Here is a 25549-nt window from a genome sequence, read left to right on the forward strand (position 1 = left end):
TGGATGTGGGGGGCTGCCTGGGACGGAGAGCAGCAGGGGGGGCCTATGGGTGTGCCAGCTGCCAGGCCCCTCCTAGAAGCCATCTCTTCAGAAGCTGCAATCCTGTGAGAGGCCAGGACACTTAGTAAGCTGAGGCTCCCTGAGTCAAGACACATGCTCAAGATTATACAGCCGACAGGACAGAGGTGAGGCTCCAACCTAAATGTTGGAAGACTTCGTTTCCTGGTCCCCAAACAAACGAACACATGGTTACCCTGCTTTGGGATGTACTGTAATCTACACACTCATCCATTCATTTGTTCCACAAGTGTTCATTAAGCGCCTACACCGTATTTAGATACTAAGTGCTGGGGAGGGATTTGATGTTGATCAAGACAAACAAAAGTCCCTACCTTTTTGGAGCTTATATTTTAATGGAGGAGAAAGAGGAAAACAATATAAATAAGTTAATTACAAAGTGTCAGAAGATGATAAATCTGTGGAATGCAGCAGAGCAGGGTCAGGAGGGTGGGGAGGGCTGGGAGGAGGCGGTTTGAAGTCAAGTGGTCAGGGCAGGCCTTGGTGAGAAGGTAGAAATCAAGAACAGACCTGAAGCAGCTTAAGAAGTGAGCCAACCATGAGGACCATGGGGAAGGGGGTGGCAGAGGAATGGTTATCTGTGCAAAGGCCCTGAGGTGGCAGTGGGCCTGATGTACGTGAAGACAGGGAGGTCAGTGTGGCTGGGACAGAGCTAACTGGGGATGAGTGGGAGGTAGTGAGGTGGGAAAGGTGATCCAGAGATATCATTAGACCTTGGCATTAAAATTGTCATTGGAAGGTGCGCCTTCATGGGTTAATCTGAAAATTTCCACCAGTGATGGAACTGTGGGCTCCTCACAGCCACATGTGGCAGCCAGCTGGGAGCAGAATGGGAATTGTGGCGTGATCCCTCATCTCCCCTGAGGCCCCCTCTCAACCTTTCCCTCCCTCCAGCTCTGCTTGTGATATGTCCCCAGGGGGGCCTGGTCAGCTGGGGTGGCAGAGGAAGGTTGGTGCCTCCCAGGGAGCCTTCCTCAGCCTAGGAGGGGCTAGGTGCAAGCCCTCGAGGGCTTGGCTGTTACCAGGCCCTGCAGGAGTACTAAAAATCATTAGCTGGCAGACAAAAGGCTCTGAAGGCCGGTGAAGCCCACTGTGGAAGGCTGCAGCTAGGTTTGTTTGGAATTTAATGAAGGGCTCAAAGCCCAGCATATCACTCTATGCTACATACTCCTCATACTACCCCCGCCCCCTCAGGCCTTCTGATTATCTGACCCCTGGCCCAAGGAAATGCAGGCCCAGGAAAGGAAAGGGCTTGTCTGTGGCCACACAGCCCTGGAGTTTGGAGGCCCGGCTCAGGCTACCCTAGTAATCCAGCTACAGCCCAGAGGAGGCTGCTACCTGCAGCCCAGGCAAGACAGTGTGTGCAGAGTGGGAAGTGGACATCACCCGGCAGGTAAGGCTGAAACCAGTGGGTTCTTGGGTTGTCTCCCCATCTGCTTACCAGCTGTGTGACCCTGGAGAAGTGTCTAAACATTCCTGGGCCCCTAGTCTTCTATCTGTAATATGAGCATGGTCATACTTCTCTCTCAAGATTGCTATGTGGGGGAATCCCCTGGTGGCCCAGTGGCTGAGACTCTGTGCTCCCACTGCAGGGAGCCCGGGTTTGATCCCTGGTCAGGGATCTAGATCCAGCATGCCACAAATAACAGTTCACGTGCAAATACTTAAGATTCCCCATGCCGCAGCTAAGACCCAGCACAGCCAAAAAAAAAAAAATCTGCGAGAGTGTCAGGGAGTATGGTCTTGTCGCCTCCCCAGGAGCAGCCCAGCCAACATCAGATGCTGCAGCAAGTTCTGGAGCCAGATGTTCTGGCTTCCCACCCCAGCTTGGTCACTTACCAGCTGTGTGGCCCTGAGTACATTACTTAACCTCTCTGTGCCCCATTTTCCCAGCTGCAAAATGGAATTAATAATAGCCTCCCTTCAGCGGATTGCTGGGAAGATAAATGAATGCATCTATTTAAAGCACTTAGGCTAATGCCTGGCATGGGGTACATGTTAAGCCTGATCACAGCACAACTCCAGGGGGCGCCTTTCACATACACATAAAGTACAGCTCACAGCATCCCCACCCTGATTAGTTTGTCTTCTTCCTACCGCATACCCTCCCTCTAGTGAGAGTGGGTGAATGGAGGCTGCCAGGCAGCCCCCTGGGCCAGGTCCCCAAGGCAGACCCTTGCCGGCTCATCCCAACCATCGATCGCCCAGCCGCCCGTGCAGGCAGCGAACCAGATGGGCACTTTTAACAGCTTTGTAATGTGCTGGAGCTCACTGAGCTTAGAGAGTGGGGGCACGTCAGGGGAGGCAGGGGAAGCTTTCAAGGTCAGCCAGCGTCAGCCTGACCTTGAAGCCGTGTCCTCTCCTGGGGAACAGCCCAGCCAGCTCTGGGAACCGCCAAGCCCAAGGCTGTGGCGACTGGGACCCCGGGAGTTTCTCATCTGTCAAGGAGGTCCCAGGGGGGCCTGAGCTGAAGAAAAGTATTTAAAAAAAAAAGGCAAGAATAGGCGTTAAATGGATTAAAGAAGCAGGTGGCTGGGGGACAAGAGGCAAAGACATGTGAGGGAGAGGGGCCACAGAGCCCTCTGCCCAAGGCTCCGACGTTGGCTTCCGCTTCTTCCGTCACACGCCAGGAAAGTCCCCCAAGCAGAGGAGGCTGGCAAGATAAATGACTTCCCCTTCATCTCGTCGCCTTCTCACAGTCTCCTCAGCAGGACAGCTCTGCTTGCTTTGTCCTGCAGATTAATAAAAATCAGGGTCGGCTCCCTGAGAGATGGCTCAATTATCAGCTCCCCCCACAGAGCACCTGGCTCCCTGAGGGCAGGAATCGGGTGGCCCCCACCCTTGCAAAGTGGGGCCACTCGCCAGGCCATCCTGCTCCCTTCCCAAGGCCTGCACACTCCCTGGAGAGGGCAGCCATTCTCCAGCTTAGCACCTTCACCAGGGCCCCGCCGCAGGCCTGTCTGGGCATAGACGAGACCTTGGCCGTTCCCAGCTGCTGCCTGGAGCAGGTCCTTGGCCGTTGGCCTCAACTCCTCCACGTGTTCCGAGCATCTTATAGTTCACATAGTACTTCTGCTCCTGTTGTTAGCCTCGTAAGGGGGCGGCTGTCACAAGTCCACTTTACACACAAGGAAACTGAGGTGCAGGGGGTTGGGACAATCTGCTAGAGTTGCTAAGCCAGTGGGCAGGGGAGAGGGGAGTTGGAATTCAAATCCGAGGGTTGGTTCCCAGGCCGGAACACAGCCCTCTCAGTGGTGGGTCAGGTTCCCAGGGACCCCAGAGAGAACAAGAGCAGGGGCGGCCCCCTCCCAACTTCCTTCTGCCCAGAGTCTGGGCCGTGGCCAGGGTACCGTGGGGAAGGAGGGCCAGGCCCCTTCCAGAGAGATGTCATGGGAAACTCAGGGCTTCAGACATTCCTGGGTGTCCACCCCACTCCAGCAAAGCCCAAAGGGATGAGGGGATTTCAGACCCCGTGGAAGGCTCCCTGAGCTGGGAACCAGGCAGCCCCGTTCGTGCCCCAGCTCTGCCCTGGACGAGGAGGGGCCTTGGACGGGTTCCTGCCCATCTCTGCCCTTGGTTCCCTCATCTGTGCAATAGAAGGAGAGGAGTGTGGTCTAGAAGATCCCTCTGGCTCACACACAGAGGATCTGGCCCTCCACTCCCTCTAAACTGGCCTAGGTGGAGGAGCTGAGCCCACTGCCCACAGCGTAGGAATTCAGCATAGGGACTGGAGGTGGGAATTCAGGGACTAGGGTCCTGGCAGCAGGCTGCAAGCCATCTACAGAACCCAAACTTTCCCACAGATGCAGCCCAGCCCCCCAGAGCGGGCCCCACAGTTCCCACTGCAGCCCTTCCAAGAGGAAACCGCAATGCGTGCAGAAGCCAGGCAGAAAATAAACAGAAAGCAATGTCCCTAGGACCTTGAGGCCCTGGGCCCAGCCTGAGGCAGCCCAACAGAAGGCAGCTATGGCCAGAGTAGATTCCCGCTGTATCTGTCTGGACTAGTCTGCCCACCCTCCCACCCCCACCCCCACCACCGAGGGAGGAATCGCTGCCTCCCTGCCCCCTGCTCGGACCCAGAAAATGCTCTGCTTCCCACTATGAGTCAGGGGTTAAGAGAACAGACTGGGTACCAGGAGATGGAGTCAGCCTGGCACTGACTCACTGGATGGGGCAAGCCCCATCCCTCTCTGGGCCTCACTGTTCCCATCTGAAGAATGGGTGCAGCACATCAGCTGCTTTCTAAAGCCCTTCCTGAATGCTCAGAGTTTGATGCTAGAAGCTGACAGGGTAATTGGCTAAGAAGGGAGAATAGAGGGGTCTGCCTGAGGAACTCTATCAGGAGGGCCCTGCATGGGCATTTAATCTAGGCCTCCCCGTCCACATCCTGGTGTGTAGATGAAGAGACTGAGGCTTTCCCAGGTCAGCCACACTGAGATGGGAGTTGGGAGTCCTGGCTCCAAGGTTCTGAGCCCAAGGCCTTAAGGAGATTCTGGCAGGCCCTGTGAAGCACAGGGCAGGCTGGGTGGTGGGCAGAGCAGTGGGGTGTGGACCGGTTTGTCCCCGTCTTCTTCTGCCCCTGCCCCCAGCTTTTCTCGCAGGGCCTGGCCTCTGGCGGGGCTTCTGTTAAGTGGAAGAGGAAGTGAAGGGGGACAGGAAGTCAGCTGACCTGTAGGACATGTCCCCTGGGGATGGGGTTGGGTGAGCAGAGGGTGTGGGGGCATCTCTCTTCCCAAGCAGAGACAGAGCCCCCAGTCCTGCCCGCCACCTCTGCCACCCCCTGTCACTTGTCACTGCCCGGGTCGCCCCGGGCCCTCCAAAGAACATTCACAAGCAGCCTTCTGAGTAGCAGAGTCCCAGCCAAAGTTCCTCAAGTGGACAGCATTCTCACTCCTGAGCCATCCTGTCATGGAGGACAGTCATTCCCATTTGACCACAGAGGACACCAGACTCGCCCATTTCACAGAGTTGGTGAGGGAAGCCTGAGGTTCAGGCTCCAGCCTTCAAACTCCAAGTTCAGGTCTGAATCTAAGCAGAAGGTATGTGCTTCAGCACCCAGCCCAGGCCCAGCAGACGCAGAGAAGTTCTGCCAGCATCACTCCTACCTGGGCTCAGATCTTTCCAGGGCATGTCTTTCTGCCCGTCTCCACCCGCCCCCCTCCCCCAACCCCTGAAAGTCTCCTTCTTGGGACTTTCATAGGACACAGGTGCAGAGCACATGGACTCACCTCCCTAGGGAGGCTGTGGGCTGCAGCTCCTGTTTCTAGCTGAAGCTCCTGCTGCCCTGGAGTCAGGGCCTACAGCAGCCCTCAAGGCCTCACGGACACAGGGTGGCATGGCCACACAGCCACAGACCTTGGAGTCGAGAGCCCTTCTCCCTGCTGAGCAGGCTAAAGCCTTAATCCCCTTACACAAAGCCCACTGAATCCTTCCTGGGGGGAAGGCGGTGGGGGCACAAATTGGCTTATTCCACTGATGCAGAGAGGCTTGCTCCCATGAGGACCAGCGGTTGCATCCCTGCATGTGGCTGCAGGCTCCCTCTTACCAGCACACACATCCCTCACTCCCCGTTACCCACCCCTGCCCTCTGCACCCAGGCCTCCAGGGACCCTTGCAGTCAGGAATATGGAGATTCCACAATGGTGTGTTTCCCTCCTTCCAGGATGGCTGTCTGGGGAGGGACCGGTGTGGGATGCCAAGTTCATAAATTGACCTGATGGTTTAGCCTAGGGATGGGTATCTGATAGGAACTGCTGAGGAAGACATAGTCCAAGAGTAACACATACACTGAAAATACACACTTCCCAGAAAATGGTGACATGGGGGATGCTTCTCTTCAGTCCTTTCACCCACTTTCCTTAGCCCTATGCAGAGGCCTTCCTGGTCAGAAGGAAAATGTTTAGCAAACTCTCTTCCAATAAAATTTCAGACCAGCAGGAGCTAGAGTAGCCTCAAAGGAAGAGACAGCAACTGATGGAAATTTAGGCATTCTCAGAAGAGATAATTTTTAAAAGAGAGAGAAAGAGAGATAATTTGGATCAGTAATCTTTTCTGGTGTTCTTAAAAGCCCAAGGTTATGTATGTGTGTGAGGGCAAGACAGTGTTGGTATCCACAGAGGGAGGCAGGCAGTACCATGAAAACATAGGTCCGCACAAAGACTGTACAGGAAGATCCATAGCAGGTTCATTCATAATAATGAATGAAATAACCCCAAACTAGGAACAACCCCAAAGTCCATCAACATTGGATAGACCGTGGTACATTGATTGATACAATGGGATACTACTCAGCTGTCTTAAGGAATGAACTGCTGATGCATGTAAGCACATGGATGAATCTTAGCCATTACACTGAGTTTGAAAGCAGCCAGGCACCAATGAGGACATACTGCATGATTCCATTGATATAAAAAGCCATAATGGGTTTGGTGATAGAAATCAGAAGACTGGTCACCTCAGGGTGGAAGAGGGGGTGACAGGAAGGAAGCATGAGAGAACTTTCTGGAGTGATGTGACAGAAGCATTCTGTATCTTGATTGGGGTGGTGGGTGTATGTATGTGGACAACTGTCAAGGGTGCAATGGTACCCTTAAGGCTGTATAGAGATTTTATCTCAATAAATAAATATGTAAATAATAATATAAGCATGCCAAATAGCATTTAGTCAGTTAAATACTTATTTGAAATAATTGTAAATGTACAGCAAAGTTGTAAGACCAAGCCAAAGAACTCCCATTTATCCTTCACCCAAATTCTTTAATAATTCTTTAATTTTAATTCTTTAAAAATTCTTTAATAACGTTTACATTTATCCCACCATTCTCTGTGTATGTATGTATACATATTACTATAATTGCAATATATATACAAGTATACACAAATATGGGCTTCCCTGTGGCTCAGCAGTAAAGAATCCACCTGCATTGTAGGAGACACGGGAGATGTGGGTTCGATCCCTGGGTCAGGATGATCCCCTAGAGGAGGGCATGGCAACCTGCTCCAGTTGTCTGGAGAACCTGCTCTTGTCTGGAGAATCCCATGGACAGAGGAGCCTGGTGGGCTACAGTCCAAAGGTTTGAAAAGAGTCGGACACCACTGAAGGCACTGAGCATGCACGCACTAATACACATTTATGGGTTTTTTCTGAGCCATTTGAGAGTAGCCTGCCTAATCATTTTGAGATTCATCCATGTAGTTGCATGTATCAGCAATTCATTGTTTTATATGGCTCACTAATATTTCATTGTATCAAAGTACCAAAGTTTACCCATTGTTGATGGACATTAGGGTTGTTCCTAGCTTTTGGTTAAGCCTGCTATGAATATTACCTCCCAATAGTTCAATGCATAGTTCCCAAGAACAAGGATATTTTCTTGTTTCTGCTATCAAGATTGGAATATTAACATTAATAGAATATTACCTAATCTATAGACCTTCTTATTAAAATTTTACTATTTGTCCCAATAAGGTCTTTTATTAAAAAAAAATTTTTTTTTCTGATCCAAGATTGGATCCAAGATCACAAGTTGCATTTAGCTGTCATGTCTTTTTAGGCTCATTTGATTTGGAATAATTCCTCAGCCTTTCTTTGTCTTCGATGAGCTTGACATTTCTGAAGAGTACAGGCTGGTTATTTTAATGAATGTTCTTCACTTTGGGCTTGTCTGGTGTTTCCTCATGATTAGATTCAGGTTATTAATTTTTGGCAAGATTGTCATAGAAGTGACATTATGTTCTTCTTGGCACATCATCTCAGGAGGTATCTGCTGTCTGTTTGTTCTATTCCTAGTGATACCAACTTGGGTCGCTGGTTAAGGGAAGGTCTACTGCCATAGAATTATGACTTTTCCAATTGTATTTAACAAGTATTTTGGGGAGAATCACCTGAAGACTATGAACATCTTGTGTATCAAACTTTTCATTCACTAATTTTAGTGTCCATTGATAATTCTTGCCTGAATCAATTATGACTATGATGATGACTAAATGTGATTTTCTAATCCCATAATTTCCTCCTTATTTATTAGTTCAAGTGCTATTATAAGGAAGAGCTTCCCCCTCCATGTATTTATCTATATTCACTACATTATATTTGTACGAACTCATGAATTCTTATTTTATTCACTGGGTCATAATTCTTTCTTATCACTATTTATTTTGATGCTTCCATGGTCCCAGATTTGGCTGCTGGGAGTCCCTTCAAACTGGCGCCTGTGTCCTTTTGACATTTCCTCATTTTTCTCTGAGCATTTCCTCACTTTCAGACTCAGCATGTACTTGCCCAGGAATCAGCCATCTGCCAAGGAGCCCTCGTTTATTTTAGCAAAGAATGGTCCAGGAGGTAGAATACCCATAACCATATCTATTTTAGTCAAAGCTATGTTTTATCCAGTAGTCATGTATGAATGTGAGAGATGGACTATAAAGAAAGCTGAGTGCCAAAGAATTGATGCTTTTGAACTGAGGTGTTGGAGAAGACTCTTGAGAGTCCCTTGGACAGCAAGGAGATCCAACCAGTCCACCCTAAAGGAAATGAGTCCTGAATATTCATTGGAAAGACTGATACTAAAGTTGAAACTCCAATACTTTGGCCTCCTGATGCAAAGAACTGACTCATTTGAAAAGACCCTGATGCTGGGAAAGATTGAAGGCAGGAGGAGAAGGGGATGACAGAAGATGAGACGGTTGGGTGGCATCACTGACTCGATGGACATGAGTTTGAGTAAACTCTAGGAGTTGGTGATGGACAGGGAGGCCTGGCATGCTGTGGTTCATGGGGTCACAAAGAGTCAGACATGACTGAGTGACTGAACTGAACTGAACTGATTGCTGTTTAGAATTGCACTGTATAAATATGTTAGAATATTTTTGTCCATTATATTGTTAATGGGCATTTGGGAATTTCCAGGTTGCTTTTTGCTTTATGGCTAGTGAACATTCTAGTACCTAGAATGTGTTTGGAACATAGGGGCAGAGTTGCTATCAGGTATGCACATGTTCAGCTTTAGCAGATGCTGTTAAACACTTTTGTAAAGTGCTACTGTACTAGTTTACATTCCTACAAGCCATGTGTAAGAGTTCCAGTTGTTCAATTCTGCTTCCAATTCTACTAACATGTGGGCTTTCTTCCTCACACCAAGCAATTCTGTGACACCAGCTGGGCCATCCATAATTCAACTCAGTTCTGACACTATCTCCTGGAGATAGCATCAGATCCCCAGGGGTTAGAGGCTGAGGCCTACAAGACTGCTCCCACCACCCAATCTCAAGTTCAATGCTTCTGACCTGCTGACTACAAACTGGAGGAGATTCCAATGCCCCCTCCTTGGTTTGATTAATTTTCTAGAGCAGCTTACAAAACTCAAAAAACATTTGTGTTGTCCAGTTCCTAAGTCATGGCAGACTCATTGCAATCCCATGGACTGTAGCCCACTAGGCTCCTCTGTCCGTGGTATCCTCCAGGCAAGAATACTGGAGTGAATACCCTCCTCCAGGGGATCTTCCTGAGCCAGGGATTGATCCCGAGTCTCCTGTGTCTCCTACATTGCAGGCAGATTCTTTATCTACTGAGCCACCAGGGAAGCCCCCAAAACATTTACTAATTACATTATTGGTTTATAATGAAAAGATTTAACTCAGGAACAGCCAGATGGAAGAGATAGAAAGGGTAAGGGGATATGGGGGAGGGCACAGAACTAGCATGCCCTGTGAGCGCTGCTCTCCCCTGTGCATGTCCACCCTCTCTACATGTCCGCCGTACAGAAGCTCCCTAAATTCAGTCCTTTTGGGTTTTTATGGAGATTTCATGACATAGGCCCAGTTGGTTAAATCTCTAGCCATTGGTGAATGAACCTAATCTGTAGCCTCTTTCCTTTCTCTGGAGGTCGGGGATAGGAGAGGGCAATAGGGGTGCAAAATGGGACTGAAATGTCCAACTCTCTAATTACACGTGGTTGCTTCTTCTGGTGACCAACCCCCATCCTTCGGTGATACCAGGCACTTTCCTAAAGTCATTTCAATAACATAACAAAAAACACCTGTATTCCTCTCATCCTAGGAAATTCCAAGGATTGGAGAACTCTGTGCCAGGAACAGGACAAAGATTAAATATACATTACTTGTTATAAATCACAATATCACACTCACCAACATCAAACAAAGAGCACATCTCCCCGTTATCACCACCAAACTGGCCTTCTGTGAGAAGCAGCCTGGTATAATGAAGGGGCTCTGGCCTTGAAATCCGAAAACCTGGCTCTGCCAACACTAATTGGCTGAGCTGTGTGATCTTGACTTATCTAAGCCTTAGTTTGCTTTTCTGTACAATGGGAATAATGGCCCTCGTCCTGCTTTTGCGACAGACACCAACTGGCATCAGAAGTGGTAGAGTCTCCAGGCCACTTTCGCCCAAGCCTGGCTCCCTACTTCCTGGGCACCAGCTGTACATGAGACAGAGATACACTCACTCACACGCCAGTCCCATGCCTGTTCCTGTCCTGGGTCATTTTCTTCCTTCAGTGGGATCTTGTGGATTCCTACACCTGAAAGCTTCCCTGATCACTTCCATCTTTCTTCTTTATAGTGGAGAACCTAGACCAGAAAGAGCAAGGCACGAATCCATCTGCCTTTGGCTGGCTCCACTGCCTGTGATCTAAGGCTGGTTCCCAGACACAGGACTGGGGACCTGGAGACTGCCTGCAGCATCTCTGGGGCGCTTTGCAAACTGCTGCTTTTTGGTGCAGTGCTAGAGGAGGTCATCCGAATGTGGCAGCAGATGAGAAATAGACAAGTTATCTTTGCATACTTAGAGCGGCCAGCCAAAGAGAGATGCAGGCAACTGCCACGTGCCTTTGTGTCAGTGAAGAAAACAGAACATCCCCCAAGCAGGACCCCTGAATCCCCTCAGAGAGCCCACGGGAGGAGTGGGTTCCCACCTTTCTATTCCTCAGCTCACCTGTACTTTCCAATCTGGGCCAGGCTTAGGTTTAGAAGCTCTGCCCCTCATCTTCTGTAAAGAGGGATTGAGCATGGCACTGTGCAGGCCCTAAGTAGGGTTCTGAAGTGTGTCCTTGCCACAGATGCAGAGGGCCTTGAGGGGAAGCTGAAATGCAGACACCAACAACTGAAAAGTATGTTCCAGCAGAGGCTCAGATGGCCTTTAACTAGAAAAGTGAAACTGAAGTCGCTCAGTCGTGTCTGACTCTTTGCGACCCCATGGACTGCAGCCTACCGGGCTCCTCAGTCCACGGAATTTTCCAGGCAAGAATACTGGAGGAGTTGCCATTTCCTTCTCCAGGGGATCTTCCTGACCCAGGGATTGAACCTGGGTCTCCTGCACTGCAGGCAGACGCTTTACTGTCTGAGCCACCAGGGAAATCCCAAAACTAGAAGGTGGATGGCTAATGGGGATCAGCTAAGAGAGAGGAAAGGTGTTTCAGGCCCAGGTTACAGCCTTAGTGCAGACCCAGAGCTGGGGACCTGGGCATGTTCATGGGATGAAGGCAGATGGTGGTTCTATCACCAAGGGCCTTGAAAACCTGTCTGATGAGGTGAGATCTTATCCCATGGGTAAAGGCCAGGGAGATCTGCAAGGAGATCAAACCAGTCACTCCTAAAGGAAATCAATCCTGAATATGCATTGGAAGGACTGATGCTGAAGTTGAAGGTCCAGTCCTTTGGCCACCTGATGAGACGAGCCAGCTCATTAGAAAAGAGCCTGATACTCGGAACGATTGAAGGCAAAAGGAGAATGGGGCAGCAGAGGATGAGATGGTAGGATGGCATCACTGACTCGATGGACATGAATTTGAGTCAACTTGGAGACAGTGGAGGACAGAGAAGCCTGGTGTGCTGCAGTCCATGCGGTCACAAAGAGTCAGACATGACTGAACAATAGCAAAAATGGCCAGGGAGCTACTGGTGCTTTTGAGAGGGTGGGTATGGGGTGACATAATTAGAGGTGATCACACATGCTCACCTGTGGAAGGCCCTGAGCCAATAGTCTCCCCAACTTGCTTCCACCATTTGAACTCCCTTCCTTAGGAAGACAAAGACTTTTCTGGCACCAAGAGGCCCTGCTAAAGGAAAAACTCTAGATATCAGTGCAAACTCTGATGTGATTAGCTACTCAGCCTGTGATCCTTAGAAAGCTATGATTCCAGAGGCCAGGTCCAGACTATGTGTTTGTGAGACTTGTTGTTGGTCAGTCACTCATTTGTTGTTTAGTCACTCAATGACTGACTCATTGTTCAGTCATTTCCAACTCTTTGTGACCCCATGGACTGCAGCATGCCAGGCTTCCCTGTCCTTCACCATTGCCCTGAGTTTGTGAGGGTAGGCGAAGGAAGTATTTGTTAATCATCAGCCAGTGCCAGACAGCATGCTCAGCGTTCTATGTTCAATATCTCACTGTTTGTAACAGCTCTAGAAGGAAGGGATTAGTCCTATTTTACAGATGCAGAAACTGAGTTCTGGGACAGGCTTAATTATCCACGCAGTGAGTCTGTCCACACAGCCTGACTCGGTAATGATGCCCCAGGCAAGTTGTGTGTGACTCCCTCCTCCAGAAGTCTGGTGTGGAGGGAAGTCTGGGTCTAGTGCCTACTTGATCCTTGAGGTACAGTCCCAGGGCCTCCAAATGCCCTTCCCCAAAGAGCTACCCTGGTGCTCTCCCCAGCTGAGTGCGCCTGCCCAAAGGTGCAGGGTTGCAGCCTTTTCACGGCACAACACAAGACATCAACAGTAAGAGGGAAATTGTGTTCAAATTAGACACAATCTTCTTCATGTCCCTGGGGTCCTCCCCCTAAGGGAGCACGTTCTGCAGTGTTTTATGCTTTTAAAAAATGCTGCCATATAATTCTTCCAACTGCCAAGTTTGTGAAGTAATATTCTCAGCACTCTCTTCAAATAGCGGACACTGGGTGTCATTTCACTCAAAGGGCTGGATTCTCTGGCAACTCATTCAACAAGCTCTTAAATATCTGCTATGGTTGATATACGGCAAAAACCATCACAATATTGTCAAGTAATTATCCTCCAATTATAATAAATAAATTTTTTTAAAAAAAAGAAAGCCTATACAGCAGGGAAAAAAAAAATCTGCTATGGGCCTAGCACCGTGCTAGGATGTGAAAATGTCTGCATGTGCCATGGTCAGAGGGGAAGACGGACACTCTACAGGGTTAGAACCCTAGCAACAGAGGCCCAGGGTGAGCCATGATTAGCTCTTCAGTGATGGGCTGGGTAAGGTGGGAGGAAGGACACAGGGCCCTCGTGGGGATTCAGACAGGTGAGTGGCCTGGACCAGGCCTTCAAGGAACATGGTTTTCTAGGACGGAGGTACAGGGTGACAACGGGGAAGGGAATTGTGGCCTAAAGACTGGCTTGAGTGGAGAGGAGAGGAGAAAGGACTAGGAGGCGTGGGAAAGTGAGATGGCCCTTCTGGATGGGCTGTGGGAGACAGCCTCAGTGCCACAGCAGTGCCCCTCCCAACGCCCTGCCTTAGTTCCCTTTACTCAAGCCTTACTCACAACCTTTATAGACTCTTGTGGTTTCCCACACAACCAAGCTGTTTTACACCTCTGAGCCTTTGCTCACACTGTCCCCTCTTCCTAGGATGCCTGCATCCTGTTCCTCTTCTTCCTCTAAAGACACTGTTTGATGCTCAGCCTGGTCTTCACCTCCTCACAAAGCCTCAAACTGAGATCTGTGCCTTCTTGGGCCCCATCTCTCCCTGGTCACAGGGTTGTTTGTTTTCTCATCTGTCTTCCTCCCTGGATGGTGAGTGACTTTGGGGAAGGAGTTGGGTGTTGGCCCCACAATGAGTCATGAGTGGAGGGATGGTAAGTGAAAGAGCTGGGAAAAGTCACAGCATCGATGATGCAGCTGTGTCCATACTCAAGCTTCTGTTAGTTCTGCTCCCATGTAAAAGTCATCTATTTTTCATCAAAAGAGAAAATGAAATCAGAGAACCATGAATTTCTCTAATCTGTTTTCCTAAGCAGCGTTTAGACTCTGCCGTAGTGTCTAGGGGGTCCTAAGTGACCATGACACTTTAGGCTTTCCCCATCTATGTGTGAAGCCACCTCTTCTCTGAAGCCCCATCCTGGATGGTCCAGATCTCTAAGCCACGGCTGGTCACCTCATGGAACCCAAGGGCCTTGGGGCTTCCTCTTATCTTCACATCTTTAAATGAGACCCAGCATTCCCCAAACCCCATCCCAGCTCTCTCTCCTCTAGCTCTCCACTTTCAGGTTCTCAGTTTCTTCCACAACCTTGACTCCACAGACCAGCTACATGTTCCTTCTGAAACCTCCACCTCATTTTCCAAAATGGTAGCCCCAGGCTCATGCAGATATGTTGTGTTTGCCTACAGCATCTTTCTTTTCTTTTCGGCCACACTGCATGGCATGTGGAACTTTCGTGACCAGGGATCGAACCCCCACCCCCTGCAGTGTAAGAGAAGAGTCTTAACCACTGGACCACCAGGGAAGCCCTTGCTGTGGTATTGTTTAGAAAGTTTAAATTAGCTGCTAAATATTTGAAAATCAACAGATTTGCATGAGCGAATTCACTTTACAATAATTTTTCAATTATTCAATTATGTACACTTACGAATTCATGCACTTTTCTATATGTACACTTCAATTTAAAATGTTGTTTTAATCTGCAGATTTCATATTCAAAATCCTGATTCCCACCTTTTCTTGAACACTTGGTAGGTCTGCACTGATGGATCTTTATTTATTCTACATGAGCTCTGGCTGGCAGCTTCCTCCTTCACCAAAAACACCACTTCCCCCATTTTCCCATAGTCGCTACCACTTTATTCCACTCACAGCCACTTTCCTCACTTGTGTACCTGCCCCTGGAATTGGCATTCAAGCCAGTTCTCTTTGTGTGCTTCAAACTGTTATTTCTCACCGCCTCCTGGCTGTTCTCTGGGTACCTCAAACTCAGCACATCATGACTGAACTCACATCCTTTCCCCCTGTGCCCTAAACCTCTCCTAATCCTAAACGATGAATCATAGCCCACGCAGTCACCTGAGGCAAAGGCCTGGGCATCTCTGGGACTCCTGCCTCTCTCTCTAATCCCGCTAACGATTCATCAACAACTCTCATGATTCTGGGAACCTGCCTGGGCCAAGCCTCTGTCATCCCTGGCTGGGACCACAGGAGCTAATGTGGATGGATCTTCCTGCCTCCACTCCTGCCTGTCAAGTCTGCTGAGCCCTTTGCAGCCAGAAAGGTCTTTAAAATACAACATGACCATGTCACTCCCTGCTTAGACCTATTCTGATGGCTTCTTATTCTTGGGGGAAAATCTAAATTCCTTTTAAGGAAAAAAATCCAAACTCTACAAGGGCCTAGAACCAGGGTCTGTCTCTTTCCAACCTTTTCTCACGCCCTCCCCTATTTTCTCTCCATTCCATACATTCTCACCATATTTCAGCTCATTACCCTCCATATTTTTTTAGTTTTCTAAGTAAGAGATATGATCTTTATATAGTAAACTGTATAAATCTTATGTTACAGCCTGACTGATCTTTTTTCTCCAATTTTTTTCATTGTGATAAAATACATAAAAATTACTATATTAAGCATTTTAAGCATATAGTTCTGTGGTATTAAATACATTTGTAATGCTGTATAACTGTCACTACCACCCATCTCCATAACTCTTTCATCAAGTATAACGGAAACTCTGCAGGCATTAAACAATAACTCCCCACTTCCCTGTCCTCCCAGCCCCTGGCAACCACCATCTACTTTCCATCTCTATGCTTTTGACTACTCTAGGTACTTGATAGAAGTGGAATCATATAGTACTTATCCTCTTTTTTCACTTAGCATGTCCTCAAGTTTCATCCGTGTTGTAGCACACTGCAGAATTTCCTTCCTTTTTAAGGTGAAATAAAACTGCCCCATAAGTGTAACCGTGGTTTGCTTATTCATTCATCAGTCCGTGGACACTTGGGTTGCTTCTATGGTTTCAGCTTCATTGATTTTTACGTATGTAAACAGCTATGTAATCACTACTCAGCCTGAGGCCCAGAACATTTTGGTACCCCAGGAGTCTCTTCATGTTTTTTTGAGGCAAATCTACCACTCCTATTATTCAAAAAACTTTACCATAGATTAGCTTTGCCTGTTTTGACTTTCATATACATGAAAGCATACAGTATGTATCCTTTTCTGTCTGAAATGTTTGCTCAATGTTATGTCTGTGAAATTCATCCATGTTGTTGTGTGTATTAGTAGTTCATTCTCATTGCCAAGCAGTATTCCACTGAATAAATATGCTGCTATTTATGCATTCCACTGTTAACGGGCATTTGGGTACTGTTATGGAATGAATTGTGTCCTGCCAAAATTCATGAATTGAATCCCTAACTACCAACATGACTGTATTTGGAAACTGGGCCTTTAAGGAGGTTATTAGGGTTAAAAGAGATCACCACAGTGGGGCCCTAATCCAACAGGACTGGTGTCCTTATAAGAAGAGGGAGAAGAGGTGAAAAGGAAAGGCCAGCTGAAAACAAGAAGGTGGCAGTCTGTAAGCTGAAGAGAGAGGTCTCATCAGAAACCAACCCCACCGGTACCTTGATCTTGGACTTCCAGCCTCCAGGACTGTTGTTAAAGTCACCCAGTCCACGGTATTCTGTTACGGTACCCTGATTAGACTTATACAATTAATTTCTAAATTAGGATCCATTACAAACAAAACTACTTAAATATTGTTCTACACGTAGAACATATAGAACAATATTTGGTAGTCATAAGCACTTGCAGTACGTCCCCTACATACGAACCTTCAAGTTGCAAACTTTCAAAGATGTCAATGAGTGTTTGCATGTCCAGTCATGTAAGTTAGGTCACAAGTCTGGTGTCCATTGTCATGTGCAGGCATCCTCTAAAGGTGGTAGTGCTTTTGTGTACTTTACTGTACAGTACTGAATAGAGTGGACTTCCTTTGCGGCCCAGTAGTAAAGAATCCACCTGCCAACGCAGGAGTCAAGGGTTCAATCCCTGGTCTTGGAAGATCCCCTGGAGAAGGAAATGGCAACTCACTTCAGTATTCTTGCCTGGACAATCCCATGGACAGAGGAGGCTGGTTGGCTACAGTCCATGGGGTCCCAAGAGTCAGATGCAACTTAGCGTCTAAACAACAACTGGATAGAGTACAGTAGTACTCTACCCTCTTCCACCTCCTCTTCTCCTCTTGCCAGGAACTCTTCTTGCCTGTACACTTGATTCCAGACCCTGCATGCCAGCTGCTGTATTGTACTACTGTACTTTTCAAGGTACTGTAGTGTAAGATTAAAAATATTTTCTTTATTTTTCTGTTTGTTTGCTTTTTATGTATTATTTGTGTGAAAAGTGTTACAACCCCATTATAGTATAGTGGCATATAATGCTGATTGTGTTAGTTGAGTACCTAGGCCACCTTTGCTGGACTTATGAACAAATTGGACTTAATGAATATGTTCTTGGAAAGGAACTTGTTTGTATGTAGGGGATTTACTGTAATCCGGTTGAGTATGTTTTCACAAGTGGGTCACAGAGTAGATGCATTGGTGAAAAGATAGAGAGGAAGAAAGAAAGGAGGGAGGGAGGGAAGGAAGGAGAGAGAAAAAAGAAAGGAGGGAGGGAAGGAGGGTGGAGGGAAAGAAGGAAGGAAGGAAAGGAAGGAAGAAAAAGAAAGCTTATTTTTCTCACAAAACCACATTACAACCAGGGAAGTCAGGACACTATAATACTACCAACTAATCTACAGATTCAGCTTCAACAATTATCCAAATACTGTCCTTTATATCAAAAAGGTCCAGTCCATGATCACATATTGCATTTTGTTATCAAGTATCTTCCACCTCTTTCAGTCTGAGACAGTCCCTCAATCTTTATTTTCATGACTTTGACACTTGTGAAGGTTACAGTCTGGTTATTTTGTAGCATGTCTCTCAATGTGACTTTATCTGATATTATTCACCTTTGGCAGGAATGTCACAGAAGTGATGCTGTGTTCTTCCCTCTGTATCCTGATGAGTGGCACCTGGTCAATTTGCCCCATTACTGGGGACATTAATTTTTAACACTTGGTTAATATGGCATCTAAGAGGCTTCTCCACTGTTAAATTAATTAATAAGAACAACAAGTAAATATTTTGTGGAGAGAGAGTTTGAGATTATGTAAATATTCTGTTCCTCATGATAATTTCACCTGATAAATTTAACATCCATGGATGAGTCTTGTCCACATCAAATGTTTCTACAATGGCTGCAAAATTTGGTTTTTCTAATTCCATTATTCCCTCTACATTTATTAGTTGGCATTCTGCTCTAAGGAGGAGGTTTCTCTTCTCCGCATTTGTTTACCGATTTATTTCTTTACATGAATACAGTCTGATGTACTGTATTGGTATTTATTTTGATGCTCAAATTGTCCCAGATCTGGGAATTTGGAGTGCTTCAAATTGATTTCCGTGTCCTTTAAAATTCTTTCAAAATTTTTTTTTAAATTGTGGTAAAATACACATAAAATAGACAGAATAAGAGACACAGATGCATGGAACAATTTTATGGACTCTGAGGGAGAAGGTGAGGGTGGGACTTTCTGGGAGAATAGCATTGAAACATGTATATTATCATATGTGAAACAGAACACCATTCCATGTTCGATGCATGTGACAAGGGCTCAGGGCCGGGGCAATGGGATGATCCAGAAGGATGGGATGGGGAGGGAGGTGGGTGGGGGGTCCAGGAAGGGGAACACATGTAAACCCATGGCTGATTCATGTCAATGTATGGCAAAAACTATTACAATATTGTAAAGTAATTAGCCCCCAACTAAAATAAATAAATTTATAAAAATAAATAAATAAATAAATAAAATGTATCCTCTTAGATATTTCAGTGTAAAATTCATTGGTATTTAGGGCATTTGCATTGTTGTGCCACTATCATCACCACTCATCTCCAGAACTCTTAATTGCTGTTCTTTTTAAAAAATTTATTTATTTTTGGCTGCACTGGGTCTTTGTTGGGGTGCACGGGCTCTATGTCGCTGTGCATGAGCTTACTCTAGTTGTGATGCACGGGCTTCTCATCATGGTGGGTTCCCTTATTGTGAAGCACAGGCTCTAGGGCTCATGGCCTCAGTAGCTGCAGCTCACAGGCTCTAGAGTATGGGCTCAGTAGTTGTGGTTCGTCAGCTTAGTTGACCTGCAGCATTTGGAATCTTAGTTCCTGGACCAGGGATTGAACCCATGTTCCCTGCATTGGCAGGCAGATTCTTAGCCACTGGACCACCAGGGAAGTCCCCCAAACTCCATCTTATAAAATTGAAACTCTGTCCTCATTAAACAAAACTCCCTTTTTCCCACTCTCCCAGCCCCTGGAAACCACCATTCTTTGACTCCGACTACTTTAGGCATCTCTTATAAATGAAATAATACAGTATTTGTCCTTTTATGACTGACTTATTTCACTTAACACCATGTCTTTAAGGTCCATCCATGTTATAGCATGTGTCAGAGTTTCCTTCCTTTTTAAGGACAAATAATACCCCACCATATGTATGACTACATTTTGTTTATCCATCCACTCATCAATGGGACATTTGAGTTGCTTTCACCTTTTGGTGATTGTGAATAATGTGGCTATGAAAGTGAGTGTACAAACATTTCTTTGAGTCCCCTTCTTTCAATGCTTTTGAGTATATACCAGAAGTGAGATTTCTGGATCATATGGTAACTCTATTTTCAATTTTTTGAAGAATCACCATGCTGTGTTCCATAACAGCTACACGGACAGTCCAAAAGTGTTCCAATTTCTTTACATTCTTGCCAATACTTGCTATTTTTGTTTTTTCATAGTAACCATCCTAATCCCAGTGGGACAGTATCTCATTGTAGTTTTGATTTGCATTTCCCTAATGATTAGTGACACTGATCATCTTTTCAGGTACTTGTTGGACATTTGTGTATCTTCTTTGGAGCAATGTCTATTCAGGTTTTTTGCCTATATTTTAATTGGATTGTTTGTTTTGTTGTTGAGTGTAAGAGTTCTTTATATATTCTGGATATTATCTCATTTCTTTTTGACATGTCCCCATCATTCTTTGAGTACTTTCCAACTGAAACTGTAAGATGTTTCAGCTGTTTAACTACCTCCCCTGCCTCACCCTTGGGAGCAGCCATTTCTCCAAGGAGCCCTGGTTTCTTTTAGTGGAGAATGGCATTTGGAAACATATCTGGGTTCCAGGTTTGCTCATTGCTCTTGGTTGGGGGAGGGGGGGCTGTTTCCAGGCCCTGTCAGTGGCCAGAGCTAGAGAATATTTGTATGTGTGTACTTACATTTATATTTATTTCTGTATCCATATATTGAAAACTGTAAGTTGTATCAATAACTCTATTTCTAATCTACCACCGGAGTCATTCTAGCATCTTCCCTTTTCATATTTGCAACTTCCTTCTCCAACAGCAAGAAATGTGCCTCCAACTACCCTCAATATGTTAACCTATTGCTCAGTCCCTCTGTGTATAGCCAGTCTCCTGACCCCAGTGGCTGCCACTTCACTTGGCCAACTCAAGGTTGCTTCACCCCAACCCCCCTGCTGCCTTCAACAAGTATCAGGAAAGAGGCAGGGGCCCTAATGGCCTTTTGAGTGAATTACTCAATTATTCAGAAAGGAAGGAAGCAAGTGAGTAAGGACTGTGCTGGGTTTTAACAAGTGGGTGGACAGCTTCTGTGCATTTCTGCCCTATGTAATTAGCTGAAAGCTTGGGGACTTGCTTTTAATGGCCCCCAGGGCTGTGACTTCACCTGTGTGTCACTGTTCCTGGGAGGCTCCTGGGCTGGCCCCTGGGGCAGGGATGCCCACCAGACCATGATGACCCAGTCTGCTCTGGCTCCGCACTTGTAAGGCTGGATGAATGCTGGCAGCTGCTGGAGGTGGCGATCCTGCCCTGGGCCCATCTAACACTTGAACCCTACCCAGAGCCCCTGGACCTGGTAGGGTCAAGCATGTTGCTGAGGCCTTGGGCCTCCCCCAGCCAGCTAGGGGAACCAAGTAGGCCAATCCTGGGAGATCAGGTTAGGAACTGGAAGAGATTCATAATTGATATGGAAGCTCTTAGCTGAGCACAACCTCTTCACTATATTCACCACCCCCCACCCCCACGCATTTAAGCTTCACTTTATAGGTCCAAATGGTTAAAAGGTTTCTCTTTCATCCCAGCCACCAGAATGTAAAAGGTTTTTCCTGCCATTCTATCCAGCCTTTCCACTGACACAGCTACCTGGTAAGAGGATACGTGCTAAGTGGCTTCAGTCGTGTCCAACTCTTTGCGATCCTATGGACTTTAACCTGCAAGGCTCCTCTGTCCATGGGATTCTCCAGGCAAGAATACCAGAGTGGGTTGTCATCCCCTCCTCCAGGGGATCTTCCTGATCCAGGGATTGAACCCACATCTCCTGCATCTCCTGCATTGGCAGGCGGGTTTTTTACCACTAGTGCCATATGGGAAGCCTGGGAAGGAGGGTGCATCTCTGTCCAAAAGAAGCCCTGCTCAGGCCTACCACTAGGTTTCAGTCATTCTCGGCAGCTAGGCCAACTCATGCCCAGCCTGCCTCTCAGTCCAGGGAGGCCATAGGCATGGGAGCTCCCTGAGACCTACCATGTGCAATGCTTTCAGGGTGCAAGGGGAAGAACCCTCACTCTCAGGGAACTCACCACAGTCCATTGGATGTCACAGAGCTTCACCCAGTCAGGAAGCAGAAGCCCTGCCCTGTTCACCCAGAGATGCCCTGCCAGGGACTAGGGCTGAGGGAGCAACACCCTAAGAGTGCTGGAAGCAGAGAAGGTGAGGATGATGGAAAATCTGGCAGAGAGTCCCCAGAAAGGCAGATCAGGCTTTCCAACAGATTGAGGCACATTTAAGCAGGCCTGAACCTTATATAATTTGGGGGTTCTGAAAGAAAAAAATACAAAATTATGACTCAGAATTGATACAGAATCTTGGAAGATGTCCTGAATCTTGAGCCTCCTTGGCTGACTTGGAAACTTCCCCTGGCTACCAGCACATCCTTACCTAGAGATTCCTGACTATCCATGACTCTCCGGGCCTCACCTCCTCAGGAAGACTTTCAGAGCTGCCTAAGGACCCTCCTCTCTATTCAGAGCATGTGGTTCTGTTCACTTTTCTCTCACCCCTTCTACAATTCTTAAGGGCAGGTACTATGTCTTCCCTGGGCTTCCCAGGTGGCTCAATGTTAAAGAATCCACCTGCCAATGCAGGAGACGCAGGAGATGCAGGTTGAATCCCTGGATCAGGAAGATCCCTGGAGGAGGCCATGGCAACCCACTTCAATATTCTTACCTGCGAAATTCTACACACAGACGAACCTGGCGGGTTATCGTCCATGGGGTCATGAAGAGTCAGACATGACTGAGCATGCATGCACTGGGCACTATGTCTTCCTTACATTGTCTCCAGTAGAAAGCAAGTGCTTAATAAGCATTACTAGAACAAATAGAAGAAAGGAAAGAAATAACAAGATTTTGTTAAGGGGAGAGATATTTTTTTAATTTATTTTTAAAGTATTTTATTTCTTTATTTATCATTTTTGGCTGCTCTGGGTCTTCACTGCCATGTGCATGCAGGCTTTCTCTAGTTGCAGCAAGTTGGGGCTACTCTTTGTTGTGGTGGGGGGCTTCTCACTGTGGTGGCCTCTCTTGTTGTGGAGCACAGGCTCTTGGCACATGGGCTCAGTAGTTGTAGTGTATGAGCTTAGTTGCTGCTAGGCACGTGGGATCTTAGTTTCCCGACCAGGGATCTGGACCATGTCTCCTGCATTGGAAGGCAGATTCTTAACCACTGGATCACCAGAGAGGTCCTAAGGGGAAAGATATTTTAACTTTAATTATGTGCCAGGCAACTTGCATAGGTTATTCCGTTCAAATAATCCCAACAACCCATTCTCCCTATCTTACAGATAGGGAAACTGAGATTTGGGGAGGGAAACTGCTTGTCTGACTTGCCCAGATAGTAAGTGAAGGGGCCTAGATTCCAAAGTGCATGTTCCGTCCCCTTGTGGGTGATACAAGGGGATGGAGTCTCGGGCAAGAAGGAGAAGCTGGCGGAACCATGGTCTACCAGAAAGGAGACTGACTCGGGGCCAGAAAGGGGAGCAAGGGAACCAGGTGGGAAGGGGGTGATGGGAGCAGGTATGGAACACACACTCAAGAAAGAAGCAAGAAGAAGCCAATCAGAATCCAGCCAGGGAACTCCCCTCCCCACTCCTAGAAAAACATGACATCCTATGGCTCTGGAGTGACTGAGGTCAATTCAACTCCGAAAACTTGAACCAACATTTCCTGAGTGGCTGCCGTGTATGTGGGCCTGGGCTAGGTGCTGGGCCAGCAGACTGATGTTTCCTTCCCAGAGAGCTTGAGTAAACCTCTGTCATACTCAGCAGAGGGCATCAGCAGCCACAGAAAGGGGTCTTGTGTGTTCAAAAGTGGTGTGATCCTGTGATCCTGTCTGGTCCTGGAGTGGCTGGCTTCCTGTTGGAAGAAGCGGAGAGGAGGGAGACCTATGGAACTGGGAAGTGAGTGCACAGCGCTTTACAGTCTACAAAGCACATCAAGTGTGTGTAGTTGTCTCCAAGAGCACCAGGTAAGGAAGTAGAAACAACTGTATCCTCTGCATGGTGTGGTGCACAGGGCCTGGTGGGCAGAAGGTGCACAGTTTATCTTTCGTAAGTTAACATAGGGGCCATAGAGCCCAGGAAGCAGTTCCTCCCTGCAGGACCTGTTCACGCCCTGCTCAAACTCACGTCCATTGAGTCGATGATGCCATCCAACCATCTCATCCTCTGTCATCCATTTCTCCTCCTGCCCTCAATCTTTCCTAGCATCAGTGTCTTTTCCAGTGACTCAGCCCTTCACATCAGGTGGCCAGAGTATTGGAGCTTCAGCATCAGTCCTTCCAATGAATATGCAGGGTTGATTTCCTTTAGAACTGACTGGTTTGATCTCTTTGCTGCCCAAGGGACTCTCAAGAGTCTTCTCCAGACCTGTGCAGGGTCAGATGAAGACGTTTATTTACGGGATCTGAGCCTGGAAAAGAATAAAATGTGTGCCCCCCTCCACTTACAAATTAAAATAAAGCTAATCCTAAATCACAAAATTAGAGTAAGAAGTCCTGCCATGGCCTGAGTTCTTCCACTATGACTCTATAATGATTTTTCAAAAATGAATCATTTCTCCAAAACTTCTCGTCTGGGGCATGCCCTGCTTTGCTGGTGCCAAGGCACACACGAGGCCTGGCCCATCCAGCCCGAGCTTGGCCACTCCACCTCTTACTGACTCCAGTGTGGATTCCTGGAGACAGGACCTTGGAGATGCAACTGATATCCAGCTGAGGGGTCCAGGAGCCTGGATTTAGACATGACATAATCACTTAGCAATCCTGCACATTCCGATCTATCAGCCGCTGAATCTCTGTGACCTTTGGGTTCCTTATCTGAATAATGGACTCTAATAGCTACATTGTGGGACTGGACATGAGGGAAAATGAAACGAGGAATGCAAGGGCCTAGCATGGGATCTTGGGCACTGTGCATGCTCAGGGAGTCCCCTTAGGTTTCTGCAGCTCTAGTTGGAACGCTGGTGGCTCAGACAGTAAACAATCTGCCTGCATTGCAGGAAGCCTGGGATTAGATCCCTGGGTTGGGAAGATCCGCTAGAGAAGAGAATGGCTACCCACTCCATTATTCTTGCCTGGAGAATCCCATGGACAAGGAGCGTGGTGGGCCAGAGTCCTTGGGGTTGCAGAGTTGGACGTGACTGAGCAACTAACACACGCAGTCAGAAGCAGACCTTGGCTGTGATGGAGCAGAACCTGGAAACCAACTGTGTTAGAGTGGGTCGCATGGCAGGGCCTGGCCTGCGAGCCGGGGTCTTTTCCCGCATGTGACCTCAGCAGACCGCTCAGCCTTAATTCTTGGCCTTCAGTCCCTGGGTCTGCCCCTCTCTCCTCCAGGCCACAAGGAAGGGATTAGTCAGGAAGTGTGCACAATGGGCTTATTGTTATTACGGTAACAGCTCTGGAACTGGAGAATTTCAGGGGTGGGGCCAGAGTGCTGAGGGTTACTCAAGATGTTAGAGTAGGTTTTTTCCAAGGGAAGCAGACTGGGAGGTGAGCTTTGAGTGGGCTGTCCAAAGGGAAGCCCTCCCTAACCTTCCCCTCCCCCGTTTTCCTGACCTATACCCCCTACACCCGCGTGACCCTCCTGCACCCCCCCAACCTTCCTTCCACATTTCCCCTGCCTTCGCCCACCCCTGGGCCTTCACACCCTCTCTCTGTTGGAGGATTGCCCAACAGAAAATACACTCTGCCTGTAACCACCCCGAACAGGAAGTGGCTGGAAATTTATGTCCCCTAAGGACTGGCCACGCAGAAGTA

At 47.5% G+C, this 25549-nt stretch overlaps 1 long non-coding RNA gene across 1 annotated transcript; it reads left to right on the top strand.

Moving 5' to 3' along the window:
* The first annotated feature begins 18 nt into the window (after positions 1-18).
* Positions 19-24263, top strand: LOC145529332 (uncharacterized). Its single transcript, XR_014071119.1, has 4 exons — positions 19-185; positions 1273-1471; positions 23602-23758; positions 23997-24263. It is a non-coding gene; the product is annotated as an uncharacterized LOC145529332 (long non-coding RNA).
* Positions 24264-25549: the final 1286 nt, after the last annotated feature.

This window comes from Giraffa tippelskirchi, chromosome 12 (assembly GCF_054371585.1).
Source record: "Giraffa tippelskirchi isolate mGirTip1 chromosome 12, T2T-mGirTip1v1.2.pri, whole genome shotgun sequence".
NCBI classification, from domain to species: Eukaryota; Metazoa; Chordata; class Mammalia; order Artiodactyla; family Giraffidae; genus Giraffa; species Giraffa tippelskirchi.